We start from the raw sequence: 17,427 nt of genomic DNA, 5'->3' as shown, positions 1-17,427 counted from the left end.
CTCAGCTCATGGTGGCCAGAAAACAGAGAGAGCAAGGGGAAGGGACTGCAGGGAAGATGTACCTTTCCAGGGCACACCCCTGTGACCTCCTCCAGCCATGTCCCACCTGCCTACAATTACCACCCAGTTACTCCATTACAACTAGGATGAACCAATTAGGTATAGCTCTCATAATCTAATTATTTTGCCTCTGAATATTCCTATATTAACGCAGGAATTTGGGGGGGACACCCTGTATCCAAAATATAACATCTGGCATGACCCTAAGAAACCCTAGGTCCCCTGCCATTGCTTCAAGGACATGGCACCGTTGACCCTCCAAATTCTCAAGCCAGAACATTTGATATCTCCCTTCCCTTCTTCACTCATTCCCTACATCCTGTTTATCAGCCAGATCTCTGCCAAGGCAACCTCTGAAACTCCTATTTGTCATCTCCTTTTAGTAGCTACCACTACTACCCTAGTCTAACTGACCATCATTCCTTCCAACTCTGTGCTCTCCTGTGGAAGCACAGTAAGGGCTGGGCACCAACGTTTACATTTTCTTGGGGGCTACATTGAAAAAATAAAATAAAACAAAAATATGTGACTTCAATGTGGAGTAGTCTTTTTTATTTAACTCATTATATTCATTTTAACATCATCAGTATAAACCAATATCGAGACACCTTACCTTCGTCTTTATTTAATTTTATTTTTTGTCTGAAGCTTCAAAATCTCACATGCGCTTTACACCTACAGCACATTTCAGGGAGAATGCTAAATCTTCATCAGAAACACTTGGCCTGCATTTAGATGTTATATAATTTACAGTTGGAAAAGTAGATTCACATACCTAAGTTGTTCCAAACATACATAAAAGTTTTTAAATAGCTGAATAAAGTAGTATTTGATTTTAAGTTTAATTTAAAGAAAATAAAAATATTCAGTTTCTTGATCACACTAGCCACATTTCAAGTGCTTCCGGTGGCCAGCGGAAGCTGGGATAGACAGTGGAGTTCAAGGACCTTTCCGAGTCTTGCCTTTGTTCAACCCATTCTCCATGAACAGCCAGAGAGTTATTTTAAATATGTAAATCGGACCATGTCACTTCCCACAAGACCTTGGTTAAACACACACTCCTTCCTACTGTCATCTAGGTCTGATGGGGCTCCTGCCTACCTCAGTCTCACTAAGACTATCCCTTAGTCCCCGCTCCCATTGCAGGATGTTGGGAATGAGTGAAGGGAAGGGAGATAGCAAATGTTCTGACTTGAGAATTTGGAGGGACAATGGTGCCATGTCCTTGAAGCAAATGTTGGTGCCCAGCCTCTTTTCAGTACATCCATATTTTTAAAACATTCTTCAAAAGACACCTGGCATTGCTGAAGTGAAAACTGCAGAGGTGGGCGTGGACCAGGTCTTGGGTGCCTTGCAGGCTGGGGGTTCCTGAAGGTCAAGGCACTCTGGCGGTGGGATATGGGGTAGGGGTACCCAGTGGGGGACCAGGCTCAGCTTAACCCTTGTGGCTGCCTCTCTCCGTTTCTCTAGGACTGAGCTGGAATCCTGTGCTCTGGCCGGCATCCCTCCTAACCCGGACAAATTAATTGGAAACAGATGTCAAGCTGCGGGAGTTAAATACAGACATCTTACCAAATGTCAGCCCTTCCCCGGGGCCACGATGGAGTCCTCACTTCTCATCCTCACCAGGGAGCTGGGAACAAGGCCCTTCACATGCTGGTGGAATGGTGAGCCCCAAGAGGGTTTTAGCCGTTCACAAAAACTCCAGGCAAATTGTGACTCTGATCATTAGAAAGGACTCGGTGAATTTACTGTGTCAGACGCATGCAAACCGAAGGGGCCCCGAGCAGCACCAACGCGTGCAGGGTAACCACAGACTTGCAGATTGTGTGACATGGCAAAGAGGGTCTCATCTGCCCACTGCAAAGTGGGTAAAACTGAGGCCCAGAATATGGAAGGGTCTTGTCCAAGGCCATTCAGCCCAGAGTATGGAAGGGACTTGAGACCCAGAGTCAGAGACTGTTTTCTAAAGTACAAATCTGATGTTATCTCCCGCCAAGCCTCTCTACAGGCTGGAGAATAAACCCAAACTCCTAGGCACGGCTGAGAAGGCCTTTACTCTCTCCCCTTTATCTCAACCTTGTTGTCCGACTCTCCCATGTTAAAGGACTTCCTTGTATTCCTGAATGTATCACTCTGATGCTTTTGCCTGTGATGTTTCCTCTGTCTCCCCAGCTGTCTAGTAAGCTCCTATTCATCCTTTACAACCCAACTCAGATGTACCCTCCTTTCAGCGGTTGCCTTGATTCTGAGGTAAAGTTTCTTTGCTCATCTTCTAGGATCCCACAGTGTTGAACATGATTACTGTGATTATTCACATATTTTTCTGTCTTTTCCTTTGTCCCCAAACCCCTGCATTTTATTTTTGCTTCTCTGAAGCTTGGCACTGAGTCTGGCCAACAGGAGGTAGGGAATAAATATTAGTGACTTTGACATTGCCAAAGCCAAGAGCCCTCTTTCTTAGCTTCTCTGTAGCATCTGATGCCACTGAACTCTTTCTCCTTGACATGTTCCTCTCAGTACCTGTGGCTCCTTTCTGCCTGATTTTCCCTCCTACCTCTCTGACTATTCTGCCTTAGTCTCTGTATTAGTCTGGTTTTCATCACTGTTACACTATTCCAGAGGCAGGCTAACTTTATAAAGTAAGAACGTTTTTTAAGCTCACAGTTCTGGAGATTCAAAGGTATGGTGTCAGCACCAGTCAGCTCTGGTGAGGACCTGCAGGAGCATGTCAGGGGAGAAGAGATCACTTCTCAAAGTAGGAAGCCAGAGTAATTCAGAGTTTGGGCTTGCTCTCATAAAAAGTTTGCTCTTGTGAGAGATAAGGGGTCTGGTGAGATCTACTTTAATCCTTTCCAAGGACAGTTCCCCAAGTGATCTAAGGACCTCCCCTGAGGTCCCACCTGTTAAAAGTCCTATCATCTCAGCACTGCCATGCTAGGACCAAGCTCCCAATCCTTGTGGGACATTCTCAGACCGTAGCAGTGTCCTTTTTGAATGCCTGTGGTTGTTCAGGAACTTGTCCTTGGAAATCCTTTCCTGTCTGGGTTAGGTGTCATGGGACTCAGACCTTTTGCCTGTGCTGTTCCTTCTCTCTGGGACACCCTTCCCTCCATTTCTGGCCTAGGCAATTTCTTCTTAACCTTTGGGTTTCAGCTTAAAGGCCACCCTCTCAGAGCCCTTCCCCAACCACCTGATGGCCAGCCTGGGTGCTGGTGGCTGGCAGGAATGGTGGGTGAGTGGAAGAATGAAGGCGCAGCTGGACTGGCAGAGCGGAGCAGGGGGCTGGTGTCTTTAGCACGCGCTAATGTCTCCACAGTCATTGGCTGGGGGTTTCACTTCTCAATCCCAAGATGGGCAGGCCCCAGCATTTTTGGGTTATTAACTCCCTTCAGTAAACTTCCAATGAGTGTGATAAAACACTCAGCAGAATGCAGCCAGAGCTCATAAAAGCAGGATTTAGTGCCATTTTATAGATGTCAGGGCTGACTTCTACACTGAAGCTGGTATATATTTAAAATTCACGTGTGACTCACTGCCTTTGGGGGGAAGGTCTAAGGCCTGGGAGAAGGCGGTGGCAGGCCCCATGCTGGTCTCCCAGGTCTAGCACACCTGGAGGGAGGGATAGCAGGGTTGGAGGGGAGGGGCTGCCAGTGCACCAGGATGAGCTGGCCTCCTAAGCCCTGCCTGTATTATTTCTTGGCATTGTAAATTGTATCCCTTCCTTCCCTGGTCCTCATTTTACATAGCTGTCAAAAAGAACCATTCAACCTACCTTGTTAGTCAGGTCCGTCAATGTAAGCTGCTAATAACAATCCCCACATCTGCAAGGCTTAGCACAGTGCAAGTTATTTCTTGCTTCTGTTGCAGTACAATGTGGGTCAGTGGCTCCTTCACAGCAGTGACTCTGAGGCTTCCATTTGGTGGCCCTGTCTTCCCATCAGGCCTTCTCATGGTTCTCTGCTGGATCATCTGTATTAAGTCACCTGAGAGTAAAGATTTATTGGTAGTTTTTTGGTTAGGGGTTGGCAAACTCACAAACACTATTAATCCATCACTTGATTTTTTTTATAAATAAAGTTTTTTTGGTACACAGATATACCCATGCTTTCATACAAGAAGCCATATGGCCTGCAAAGCCTAGAGTGTTCACTCACCTGGAATTTTACAGGAAATGTGTGCTGACCTCCATTTTAGGGTTTAGGCCTGGAAGTGGTGTCCATTGCTTTTACTTTTAGTTCACTGGCTACAATCCAGCTGAATGACCCTAAAATATTTGCAAGGGATGCTGGGAAATGTGGAGGATTATGGGTTTTGGTTGCCCTGCCTGTCTCTGCCATACCAACCTTTCAGGGTCATTATGAGGCTGTAATAAAATAAGGCATGGACAGGGTTTCCTAGAGGGTCTGGCACTGGGTAACTCTTCATAATGGTACTCACAGCTCTCAGCTCTCAGGGACATACTAAGTGGCTGGAATGGGGAGCTGTGTGGGAGACCCCTCCGCGTCCTTGGGAGAAGGCTCTGGGTTGCTCAGGTTCCTTGGTGACCAGGATGTAAGCTGAATGCCTGGTTCCACTGGATCTGATTTTTGGGCTCTGTGTCTTTCTATGTGGCCAACTGGGTCTGGGAACAGGAAGAACTCAGGGATGCCTACTTGGGCCCCAAACCTCACATGTCCCAACCAGACTTTTTCTACTGGCTGGGGAGCTGCTTGTGTGTGTACCAGGCTTGACCTCTAGGACATTGCCCTCTCAGTTTCCTGCCTGGACATTAATGATCTGATACCTGCCTGGCCCATGGTACCAGCCTTATTCTTGATTACCCTTTAAAACATGCAGGTTTGGAAAATTTTAAAAAATCCCATCACTTTCTATTAATTACAGTACATGAAAGATATATAACATTGAACATATGTTATTAATGATATTTTTACTTTGGAAAGTAACTATAATAAAATTTATTTAAAGCATAGGCTGGAGGTTAATTAGTAGTTAAGCCTGATATTTTAAAGTTAATTCACTAATGTGAAGGTGATTATTCACTAATAATAATGAGGCACTTCTCATTTTAGGTCCAGGCTTACTAAGTTTTCCCCCTTTTTGCATTGATTTTCCCAAGAGTCTAATTCCCCAATGCACAGAAATGTGGTACTGAGAGCACACAGCAGAATTGTGGACCATCTTCTTTTTTCTTAAAATGAAGCAAGATTTATTTTTGTGATAGAAATTTAGAACTACTCATAAGGAGACTTGCCTGAGTATTTCATTTTAAGGCCACAGTCCAGAAATAGAATTTGATTCTTGTAAAATAAAATAAATAAAATAAAAATCAGCAATAATAGCACCTCAATTGTGTTCTTGGTTGCAGGGATTCTTGCAATGCCTATAAAATCACCCATAATCATGTGTCTTGGCAGTGGACAGCCCTTCAGCACCAGTTGCTAGACCTATTGGCTCAGAAGGTGGGAGAGTTCTTTGCCTGGTGGCTGAGAGCTGGGCCCACCCTTCAACCCATTGCTCTCAGCTCAGCTCACAATGGTGTGGAGTTAGACTCCTTTAAGGCTCAGAAGCTTTGAGGTCTTGGAAGGGTGTCCACTCTGTGGTTGGTTGGCATCAGTGGGCCAGTATGCTATGGTGGTAGGCACAGTGGCTTTGCAATAAAGTGGACTTGGGTTTCCGTGTTGGCCGAGCTGATTAATAGTGATGTTGCATTGGGCAAAGTTCTTAAGCTCTTTGTTTCCTCAATGCAAGAACATACCTGAAGTTCTCAACAATAGGAGCTCAGCAAAGCTTCTTCCCCTTCTTGGTTCATACTTTGGCGAACAAACCTTCCTCAGAGATTCTGTTCAGAAACAAATTCTCTTGGTCCTTCCCACCAAGTTAACTGATTTTCTCTTCTGATTTTTACTGGAAAACCAGGTGAATACTTTGATGATGGCACCTACCATCACGATCATGTTGTATATTGTGTCATAACAACTTAAAAAAAATCTGTGTAAGAATGCCTTTGGCTGCAAGTAACAAATAATCATATTCAAACTGGCTTATTCAATGGGGAAATTAATTATGTTAGGAACAAAAAGTCTTAAGGAGCTAGACTCCATCTCTACACTGAATGATACCATCTAAGGGGGAGAGGAGATGGTGGTTTTAAAAATATGAATCACCAATAAAAAATATGGAAAACAATATGAATGAACTTCCAGGTACTGATTGACTCAGGCTACCTAGCATCTCTTTCTGGAGCTTTTAGTGGGTGGAAACCTTGAGAGTCAATTGCTGTAGTGTCTGAGAGATGGGGCCAACCCAGCCTTTCTGCCCCTTGGTGATAGGCTCTATCTCCCCTTGATTCTGATCTCACATCTCCTCTGCTATTTCTTTGATCTCGGCAAAGGAGGCTGGTCTATTCAGAGCTGATCAGGAAGTAAAATAGACCTGAACATGAAATAGATCACAATCTAGGCAGACCTCTAGGCTCTAGCAACCTGGGTGGAGGCTCAGAAGCCAAAACTGTTGATAAGGACAATTGAAATCAGAACTCTTTGTGGGGAAGATATGTTAGCATTCAGGAGCCACCAAGTGTTTTCTTTCCACCAAATGTTTTCTTCCTCTTTCACATTCTCTCCTTTTCTGATGTGCAGCTCATTCTACATCTGTTTTATACTGTAGAGGTCACCAAGTTCAGCAAATGTGCCTTCCTTTCCTTGATTTTAATTTAGGATAGTATCTGCTTTTCTTAAGTTCATCCTCTCATGTCTCAAGAGGTAGTTCTAAGGAGCCCTAGCGCACCACAGGGTCACTGTGGTCTTCTCACACCCAGTGTCTTCCAGGTCCATTTGCTAGAAAACCGAAAACCACTTGGAAGTTGTCTCTGTGACTAAATGAGCAGCAATTCCCGAATAAAAGACACCTTGGTATTTAATGCACCAAAGAGGCAGCTTACCCGGCAGGCCCTGCCATGAAAAGCCATCTTTAGCTTCCTTGGCTGCCAGACTGATAGATGTTAGGCCAAAAAACCAGAACCGACGAAGACAGGAATGTGCACAGCTATATCCACTTCAGAATTCCACTTCTCCTCCCCCAAAGAAAATAGCACTTTCTGGGCCTCCAGCAAGTGGCGCGATGTTCCTTTCGGCCGTGGATCTTGGCCCCCTCATCTTTGGCTGTCCCTGTGTGGCTCTTCTAATGGCCGATGAACCTGTTGGTGAGGGAAGAAAGCCACCCAGGTTAAGGCTTCAGATGTGTGTGTGTGGGAGAGTAGCACCCCAACAGCGCGGCTTTGATCCCCGTGGTGTGGTCAGCTTGGGATTCCAGTGTGGATGGGTTCCCCAGGCCACATGGTGAGCACAGCAGTGATTTTTGTCTGTTTCAGGAGATCTGATGGAATCTTTGGTTTCTCTCCAGAGAAACCCAACATAAAATACTACTGGTGCTGGGTGGAAACTCCTGTATTAGGGCACTTGAATCTGCTCCTTTCCTTTGCTCTCAGGGGTTCCTGTCCAGTGTCACCTTCCTCCTCTTTAGAATGTCATGTGTAGTACCAGTGCCAACACAACCCTAACATAAGCAGTGATGGGGAAATAGGGGCATGGGGGACTTGTGTGTGTGTGTGTGTGTGTGTGTGTGTGCATGTGCGCAGGTGACAGTGTGGGTGATGGGGACAGGAGTATAAGCTTCCCTAGTCCAGAGACTGCAATGGGGCAAGTCAGGGCCAGAGGAAGAGATGGACAGGGAAGAGGAGAGAATTTGGAGAGGAGGATGGAGGAGGGAAGGAAGGAGCCCTGAGGGGAAGGGGGAGGGGTGGGGCAGGTGGGAGGAAAGGGGCAGAGGGAGTAGTGGGTTCGTGATTGGGGGGCATTCAGGAAGGCATGACACGTGAGTGACACCCAGTGACTTAAGAGAGAAGAAGTTGGCGGCCTGAAAGGAGGGAGACAGAAAGCAGGGCTTTTCAATATGAGCATTCATGTCGAGGTGACAGCAGTCATTTATCATGCCCTGAATGGGAGCGCAGGGCCCAGCGTAGCCGCCAAAGACCTCTGGTTAAAGTTTTACCTGGGTGTGAAAGGAGCTGGGGCCTGGCCAAACAGCGGCTCTTCCACGGCTGCAGGGGCGGGCCCCTGGGGGCCCATCTGTTTGGAGCAGAAAGATTCTGGCAATAGGGGAGGGAGCCCTGGAACAGGATGTTTCCCGGTGTGGGGACCCCTTCAGGCATTCCAGGCCGGCAGGGGTGAGGGGTCTGCCTCACACAGGGGTCTGGAAGGATCTTCTCTAGGCACTGGATTAGGAGCCTGGCCCCAAATTAATCTTGTGAGCCTGCCTGCGGGAGGCGTGGGGGGCTTGGGCTGGGACAAATGGAAGCATATTTTGTTATGTGATGTCATTGGAATCCAGCACAAATTTTAAAAAATACTATTTAGTTCTTCCCAAGTGTCAGGCACTACAGCCCTGCTCCTGCCTGTTTTCTCTGCCTGGTCCTAACTGCTCCGAACAGGGAGCCTGTCAGGGGCCTGTGTTTGTGCCCTGCACAGGGGACATTAAGTGAACAGAGTCCCTCTCGGTTTTTCATGTCATTAATTGGTGATCTTCAGACTCTGAAATAGCATTTCCCCTCTCCCATCCCTTATTTCATTATCCTCAGTTCAATACACACCAGTGCCGTGCGAGGCAGCCTGCTTGGATATATTAGGAATTATTTAAATGAGATGGGGATGTATGGGTAGTTAAAAATGCAGCCTTCTATTCTGCCCTAATTATGTATCAAATTACATTACAATTATTCCCAAATATAAACTTGCTGAGAACCTCAGAAGGGGAGGTTCTGGGAACATCAGGAGAAAAGTGAAATAAGGCATGGTGGGAACAGTGGTCTTGGACCCTAAATGTATCCAGAAGCCTGGGCAGTGGCTGTGTGTGTGTGTGTGTGTGTGTGTGTGTGTGTGTGTGAGAGAGAGAGAGAGAGAGAGAGAGAGAGAGAGAACATGTATAAGTGTGTGAATATGTGCATATGTGTAAGAGTATCTGTGGAGGCATAGGAATGCATGTGTGTGTGTATGTGTGTGAACGTGTGCATGTGTGTGTGCCTCTGCCTGTCTCCCTCCCTCCCTTCCTTTCCCTGTTATCAACTCCACTGCCATATAGCGTCCATTGTAGGACTCACTGGCTCAGGCCCTGATAGCTGGGAGTGAGCAGAAGGAAGTCTTATCCAGCTTCTTGGTTTAAACGATGATTCTAACATTCCCCAGCTGTGTGGTCTAAGAGAAGTCTTTTAACCTCTCTGAGCCTCGGTTTCCTTCTTCGTTAAGGGTGGGAGGTAGTTGTCTCCAACAGTGCCTGATAACATAGGAGGCTTTTGGAAGAAGGGATGAGCCTTCACTGTGACTGCTCTAAGCCAAACATTTGGGTCTGATAGTGTTATTAGGTTCTTTCAGGGCTGGGGACCTGTGAGGCTGCCCCCCGCCTTGGCTCTCACTTCCTGTGATCAGCTGGTGGGGCTGAGCTGAGCCTGGGGTGGCAAAGATTTGGGGCTTAGCTTCAGTCAGGTCCAGCCTCAGGTCTTTCCTGTAATTTCTTTTTTTGTGTGTGTGGTGCTGGGGATTGAACCCAGGGCCTTGGGCATGTGAAGCAAGCACTCTGCCAACTGAGCTATATCCCCAGCCCCTTCCTGTAATTTTTGACAAATACTCTCAGAGCACCTGTTCTGTGTGGGCACTTTGCCAATGCAATGCTCTCCCCATCCTGGGGTGAAAAGAAGGAACTGCCCCAAGTGCTTTAGCCAAAAAGTGGCAGAGCTGGACTCCTACCTAGGTCTGCCTTGGAGCCCAGGTGGTTAAGAACAAGCCGCTTGGTCTCCAGTCTCCTGAGTAGCTTCTCTGAGTTTTCTATTCATTTGTTTTGTGTTATTAGCCAGCCTTTTCCGCAGCTCTTGGGAAGAGTCCTGATTAATCTTTATTAATCACTTATTAATAATTATTAATCATTATGAAGCTACTGATGTTGCAGGGCTCCGAGTTTGGCTGTTCCCATTTCTCTTCTCACATGCCTACTGCCCACAGCCACTCACATTCCAGGTCTGAGGGGGTAGGTGTTGCTGTCAGAGGGGTCCTTGCCCTGCTGTCTGGTTATTAGGTGGTGGGATAGCCCAGGATTTCCAGAGCAGTTTCTGTCAAGATCCAAAACAGGATGGGACCTTATGGGTTGAGTGATACTGCTCAAAAGCTGTTGAAGTTTTGTCTTTCAGTACCTAGGGAGTGACCTTATTTGGAAATAGTTTTTTTCAGATAATCAAATTAAAATGAGGTCATTAAAGGGGCCATAATCCAACATGACTGTGCCTCCTAGAAGGGGGGAATTTGCACACAGACAGACATGCACAGAAGGAAGACTTTGTGAAGAGACACAGGAAAATGCCATGGGAGGCTGCAGGCAGGGATGGGGTGACATGTCTACAGGGCAAGGAATGACAAAGCTTGGCAACAAACCACTGGAAGTTAGGGGAGAAGTGTCCCCGTCACAGTCACTGGGAGAAACCAATCAGACCGACACCTCGATCATGGACCTCCAGCCTCCAGAACAGAAGCAACAAATTTCTGTTCAGTTTCACTCAATTCGTGGTTCTTTGCTACAGTAGCCTTAGGAAACTAACAGAGACCTCAATGGCGGGCTGGAGGAAGGAGGAGGAGTGGAGAGCCACTGGGTGAGAAGCAGGGTCCTGGCCCTGGGAGTGTCCAAGAGATGGTGGCAGGCCTTCTTGTCCATGAGTAAACAGGTCCTGTAGCAGCCAGCGTCCCTAAGTAGTGATGACATGCCTTGCCAGGGCCTAGAGGACAGGGAACAGCCTCAGTCTGAGGGGCGACTGGTAAGACCTGGGTGTCACAGTGGGTTTGGGAGCAGACTTCTGGGTCCACAGTATCCACCCTTCTGCTTTTATTCCATTGGCAAGAACTTGTCACATGGCCTATTGAGACTCAGGATCCATATGCAGTGTCGTCTAAATTTGTCCTCTGTGCCTCTTGCATCTGTTCTGCTCTTGCTTATAAAAAAAGAAGCTGCCCTTTTTATACATCCTCTCCTATTCTGTCTGCTGATTACATGGAAGGGACTTTTGGTGAAGTCTTGACATCAAGGCACCTGGGTCCTGAGGTCCTTACTTGGGGACAGCTGCACCGGAGAACTGCCTAGCCAGCTATACCCCTGGGAGCCTGTTGCTGAGGGAGAAATAATGGTTATTGTGTTGAGCCACTGACCTCTGGGGCTGTGTCAGCAATTTGGAGGGGGAGAAGTGGGGAAAGCTGGACTTTCCTCTAGGTCTTCCTGTCTGTGATGTTCATAGGCAAATATGGCAACCTCAAGGAGCTCAGCTGCCTCTTTTTTAAACACGGGGGTCTTTTGAAGACTGCATGAGCCATGTACAGGGGTCTAGCTAGTGCAGGTGCTTGGTAGAGAGGGCATGCCCATTATTTATGCCTTTTCCTTCTGGGATCTGTTGACTAACCCCAAAGGTGAGACCACCTGGGATGATCCTTTCTTTCCTAAATCAACTCTTCCCTAGGAGGTCAGTCCTCCACCCACTGCCTGAGTCCCCAGGCCTGACCTTGGAGCATCTTTGATCTATAACTTTACTTATTTCCATTTTAGAGGAGGTGTTTCAAATTAAGGTGACAAAAACCCATGTGCTATTTTTGGATACCACTTCATATTTTATTTTTATTTTTATTTTTTGAGAGAGAAAGAGAGAGAGGATTTTTAAAATATTTATTTATTTATTTTTTTAGTTTTCGGTGGACACAACATCTTTATTTTATTTTTATGTGGTGCTGAGGATCGAACCCAGCGCCCCTGCGCATGCCAGGCGAGCGTGCTACCGTTTGAGCCACACCCCCAGCCCACCACTTCATATTTTTAATTTTTTGGTTAAGAAAATTTGTGCTAGTTAGATGTAAAAATAATTCCTGGGAAAATTATATAATTGGCATGCGATTTACAAGACAGACCTCTGATATTATTTGTGCTGCCTTGTTATGAAATTTGTAAACAGCATGAACACTGGACCTGGGTTAGCATGCTCCAAGTGCAGCAGGACTGGTGATTGCAGCTCTCCAAGTGATGCCTCAGGTCCACAGTCAGCTCAGGCAGTGCCAGCTGACACCAGACAGGCCCCTCTGGCTCTGACTGCAATTTCAAGATGATTGATGTATGGCTTTCTACAGGTCTCAGCTCTGGTGTGATTCATGAGCACCCAGGTGTGAGGAAGGCCTCTTGGGTGATGCATTAGGAGAAAAGTAGGGAGGTCTGTGGAGGTTCATGGAGTCTCCATCCTTAGTAGTGTTTTCATTAATGTCTTGCATGAAGTCTCTAGTATAAGTCCATCACACCAGTAGATGACAGGAAATGGAAAAATGTTTGAAGCATGCTGGAAGACAGTGTGGATCTGCTGCCCTCTTGACAGGTGGTGTTGCTTCAATCCTAATAGGAGGAAACCTAAGATCCTTGTAGAAAATCATTTGCAGATACTCAGGAGGGGAAGATGTGATTCAGCAGCAGTGTGTCTGCCCATGGTCCAATTAGGAGACAGAAATCACACCAGGGCCAGGGCCCATATAGTGCTCCTGTAATCCCAGTGGCTCAGGAGGCTGAGGCAGGAGGATCATGAGCTTAAAGCCAGCCTTAGCAACTTAGTGAGCCCTAAGCAACTTAGTGAGACCCTGTCCCAAAATAAAATATAAAAAAGGGCTGAGGATGTGGCTCAGTGGTTAAGTGCCCCTGGGTTCAATCCCTGGTACCAAACAAACAACAAACCACACCAGTGTCCTAACAGGAAGAAGGCTGCTAAGGAAATTAGTCATGGGAAGACTGCAAAGGCAAAAAAGAGAGCTAGGGTGTGGGGTGAGGGGAATTACTACAGGAAGCAACCATCTGCAGCTGAGAGGTTGGGATTGTTAAAGTTGAACCTGAAAAAGGAGCCCCAGGGAGCCAGGACTCAGACCCTGGGGAGGAAATGCCAGCTGGCAAGGGCTAGTGTCTCCAAGATGATATGACAAGGCTGTGTTATATCTGCTAGTGTTGGAAAAACTGGGGACTGGAATTAGTTCTGTTACTGGGACCAGATGCTCCTGCCAGGGTGAAGTGGTGTGCTGGGGTGATGATACCAGGAACAAGAACTAACATAAGAATAGAGAGGAAACACGATGGAGCACACCCTTCTTCTTTCTCCAGCCTTCCAGGTTCCCTTGAAACTTTCCTATTGACAAAACTGAACGTGGAGCCTTCTGATCGGGAGAGATCAGGAGAGCCCTAGCTCCAGCATCAAAAAGCAGAGTATGGCAGGGTGGGAAGGAGCTGGTAGACAATAGCTTAATAACTAACACAATTATGAGTCAACAAACATTTAATGTTCAAGGCCACATTATTAGAAGTCTAGAATCTAGTTGGAGGGAGGTCATAGTTACCTCTTACCTTGAACTGGGCAGATTTATTGCATTCTGGTGTGTGTACTATAATTTAAACAAGATCAACGTCCCCTGGAGCCCACCTAGAGCAGGTAGCTTCACCTGGGGAGGAGATTCAGAACCATGACAGTATCAGGGACAAGGAGTTACCACACAGACAGAGGAAGTGAATGCCATCTTTAAACTACCTCTGCTGCAGGTGAGAGATGGAGATGACTCTGGATGGGTTCACTCGGGGAATGATAGGAGTGGGGTTCTAGAAAGGCATTTTCTGTTGTGAGATAAAGAAGGCTTTGTTTTCCTTAGGAAAGATAAACAAAACAATTCTTTCTTCTGATTGTAGGACAGCTCCTGTTTATTGTAGGGACCTCAGAACATGCAGGTTGATTATTCAGCTGGGGTGAGGGAAAGAAACATCACCTGTCCGAGTTCCAGGTGCAGTGAGCTCCGGTGCTGTAGGTGAAGAGCATTCACTCTTCCCAGGAGACCGTGCATCCCTCAGTGGCTTTCATTTGCTGACCCTCCCTGATTCTTAGCCCTGAACAGCTGCCCGGGGGAGTCTGACTTGGCATCTCTTTCCCCCTGGGGCTGACCCTCAAGGATCTTACTTGTCTAGGTGTTTTTCCAAAGCTGGATTTTTTTTTTTTTTTTGTTAAGAGGAATTTTGGCTCTAGCCCTTAAGATAATTACATTTTTTTTCCACCTTCTTGCATACAGAAAAGTTTAAAGAAGCAAATAGAAATAATTTGTAATTATACCTCCCGAAGATGACCACAGTTAACATTTTGGCCTTTCTTTTCTGCACAAATATATCTGCTTTTAAGATAATTGGGATCATAGTGGATATACAACTTTGTTTCTTACTCCCCCCCCCCACTTAGCACATAAATATTTTTCAAAGGTCAATGTGTGTTTTTAAAAATATGTTTTTACACCAGTGGCCTAGTATTCTATTCTTTGGCTATACCGCAACTTGTGTGGGATATTTTGCTTACAATTGATTTTTTTTTTCTGTTTGACCAGATATCTTATTGATATCTTTGCACACAGTCTTTTGTGTACATTTTTTTTTTATTATTTTCTCAGGATGGAATCTCAAGACTATGACTGGCTCAACTGATGTTTCAAAAACACCTTTTATTATTTTAAAAAACCTTCAAATATGCACAAAAGAGAATGGTACAATTGTCCCCTTATAATTACTAGCTTTAATAATTCCTCGAATTCTGACAATGATGTTTTAGTTAGGCCTTCTCTCTGTTTTTGTTGGACTATCTTAAAACAAATCCCAGATGTTGTATTATTTTCCCTGTGAAAGTTGTTTTACTTCTCAAATGGGTAAAATAATTACTTAAAAACACGATCAGAATGCCATTACCTATAGAAAAGAACAATAATTCCTTAGTATCGTCTAATATTTGTCCATGTTCAATTTTCTCCCAATTATCTCAAAACTGTCTTCTTAGAGCTAACTTATTTGAAAAAGGATCCAAACAAAAAGTCCGTGTTTTTCATTTTGCTGATATGTCTTAAAAATCTCTCCTCCTTTTATAAACCACATTTTTTTTGGTGTGAAGAATCCAGCATAAAGACTTTTACTGTTCTCAATACATAATAGAAAGCCGATTTTCGGGACCAAATATCACTACAATTTTTAAAAATCAATTTGATAGTCGGCATAGTGGCGCACGCCTGTAATCCCAGCAACTTGGGAGGCTGAGGCAGGAGGATCGCGAGTTCAAAGCCAGCCTCAGCAAAAGCGAGGTGCACAGCAACTCAGTAAGATCCTGTCTCTAAAGAAAATACAAAATAGGGCTGGGGATGTGGCTCAGTGGTCGAGGGTCCCTGAGTTCAATCCCTGGTACCCCCCCCCCAAAAAAAAAATCCCAATTTGATAGGTGAATGATGACATCTTGTTGCTGCTTTAACTTGCTTTTCTATGTCTATAAGCATGATTGAACATCTTTTTTGTGTGCATATTAGCAGTTTGTATTTTGTCATTTGTGAATTATCTGCTTTGATCTCTGCCCCTTTTAAAGAGTGGTATTAATTATCTTGCCTGAGTCTATTAAAAATTTAAAAAAAATTTTACATAGTCATATTCATTATCTTTTCCTTCATGATTTTTCCCATTGTGTCTTTTTAAATTTTAATTTTTTTTAAAGCTGTGGATGGACACAATACCTTTATTTATTTATTTATTTATGGTACTGAGGATCGAACTCAATGCCTCATGCAAGCTGGGCAAGTGCTTTGCCTCTGAGCTACAATCCCAGCCCTTTCCCACCATTTTTATGCATGTAAAATCCTTTCCCTTCCCTCAAAGGCCATTCATCTACATCCCCTCCCACTCCGAGTTTTCTTGGTTGATTTTCACTGAGTTTTCAAATCCATATGGGATCTCATATGGTTAAGCCACGGATCTAGTATTGTGGATTGAGTAATTCTTCATTTCCTCCTTACTCTGTGCTATGTCTTTATCATGCTCTAATTTTATGTATGTGTTTATATACATGTACACACACGTGCATGTACACAAGTGGTGGCCTGCTCAAGAGGAACTTGTGCTCACTGGTTTCCTGGGGTCCTCCTTGGGTGGTAGTGAGTGCCTTGTTGTTGGAGAGGTGAATGAGCAGGGGTCAAGCCTCAGATCAGGCAGGAATCTTTTGCCCCTGGCATTCTGGGTGTTTCTGATTTTCCTGCCCTGGAAGGCCTCTGTGGCCACAGTCAGCTCCTTTTCCTGCTCTTCTTGACGTTGGGAGGGTGGTTCCGATGCTGTTTCTGTCAGTGTTGATGACAGAGATGCAGCCTGGACTTCATCAGAAAGCTGGGCCTCAAGGACTTGGAGGACTCTTGGTTGGGCTGCCTGCCCACACTGGGGACACACACAGCATCCACTTCCCAAGATATTCTTTGTCCTCATAGCATTTCCCTTAGTTTATAACTATAACTAATTTTGTCATTTGCCAATCCATTAGACTGGAAACCCTGAGGACAGAGGCCTTGTTGTCCCATGTCTGGCACACGGTGGGCATCTGGGAGTTGAAGAAAGAATGGATGACTGGTCCTTTGGAACTGATGGGTGAGGGCTACTACAGTGGCCTCACAATCTGAGTGAAATTCATATGAAGGGAAATCTGGAGAGAGAGAAAAAAATTCTTTTGGGAACAAAGGGACATAATATCTGAAATGAAAGTCCATCCCCGAAAATCCAGAACAGCTGTTGGCCCTTGAGATAGCTGAGCCTCCTGAGTCTCAGGTCTGTGTGGAGCCATGAAAGTCACTCATTTGACCCTGAGCTGACATCTGACCTCTAGAGCTGATTATTCCTCCTCTGCATGAACATATTCCCGACAAAATGGGGTCGGGAGACATTTGCATCCAAACCACCAAGCTCTTTAAATGCTGGGGCCTGAAGGCCCGATGGGTTTATTAGATTATCATTGCGGAAGTTAATAAAGAATTAATTTCTCTTCATGTGACATCCAAAGGCAGTTATTTCAGGAGCCTGTCCATTTACACAAAGCCAAGTATTTGTCAAGTGTCAGAGGCAATTCCCAGGTCCCAGCCCCCCCTCAATAATTCTGGATTAGGGACAGCCTGAAATGACATTACACAAATTTTCTTTCAAGATGCATTGAGCTCTGGGGAGCACTCAGGAATTTCAGGTTCCTGAAGGTTATACTGTCAGCAAAAGGGCTGGGCGGGGGTGGCTGGAGCAACTGCAGTATTCCAGCTGGGACAGCTCTGGGTGGGGTGGGGGGTTCAGGGAGGGAGGGGAGGAAGCCATGGAAGCCATTAGTCTGTGGGGGCCCACTCGCCTCCTGAAAACAACTTACTGCCATTTGTATTGCAAACCTTATGCCCAGCTTGATGGTTTTTTCTTGTTCTTTGCTTAGGCCCAGGGAGGGGCGGTGGCCTG

The 17,427-nt window shown here is 45.6% G+C and overlaps 1 long non-coding RNA gene across 9 annotated transcripts in view; it reads left to right on the top strand.

Annotated features, from left to right (window-relative positions):
• LOC114100399 (uncharacterized) overlaps positions 1–17,427 on the top strand; it is a 238,501-nt gene that overhangs the window by 79,385 nt on the left and 141,689 nt on the right. For all 9 annotated transcript variants that reach the window (XR_011706769.1, XR_003584062.3, XR_011706767.1 and 6 more), the window contains exon 6: positions 1,531–1,727. This is a non-coding gene — a long non-coding RNA (uncharacterized lncRNA). The remainder of the gene's footprint in view (positions 1–1,530; positions 1,728–17,427) is intronic.

This window comes from Marmota flaviventris, chromosome 2, assembly GCF_047511675.1.
Source record: "Marmota flaviventris isolate mMarFla1 chromosome 2, mMarFla1.hap1, whole genome shotgun sequence".
Lineage (NCBI taxonomy): Eukaryota > Metazoa > Chordata > Mammalia > Rodentia > Sciuridae > Marmota > Marmota flaviventris.
Note: the sequence above shows the minus strand (reverse complement) of the source record. Positions and strands in the feature narration are given on the sequence as shown.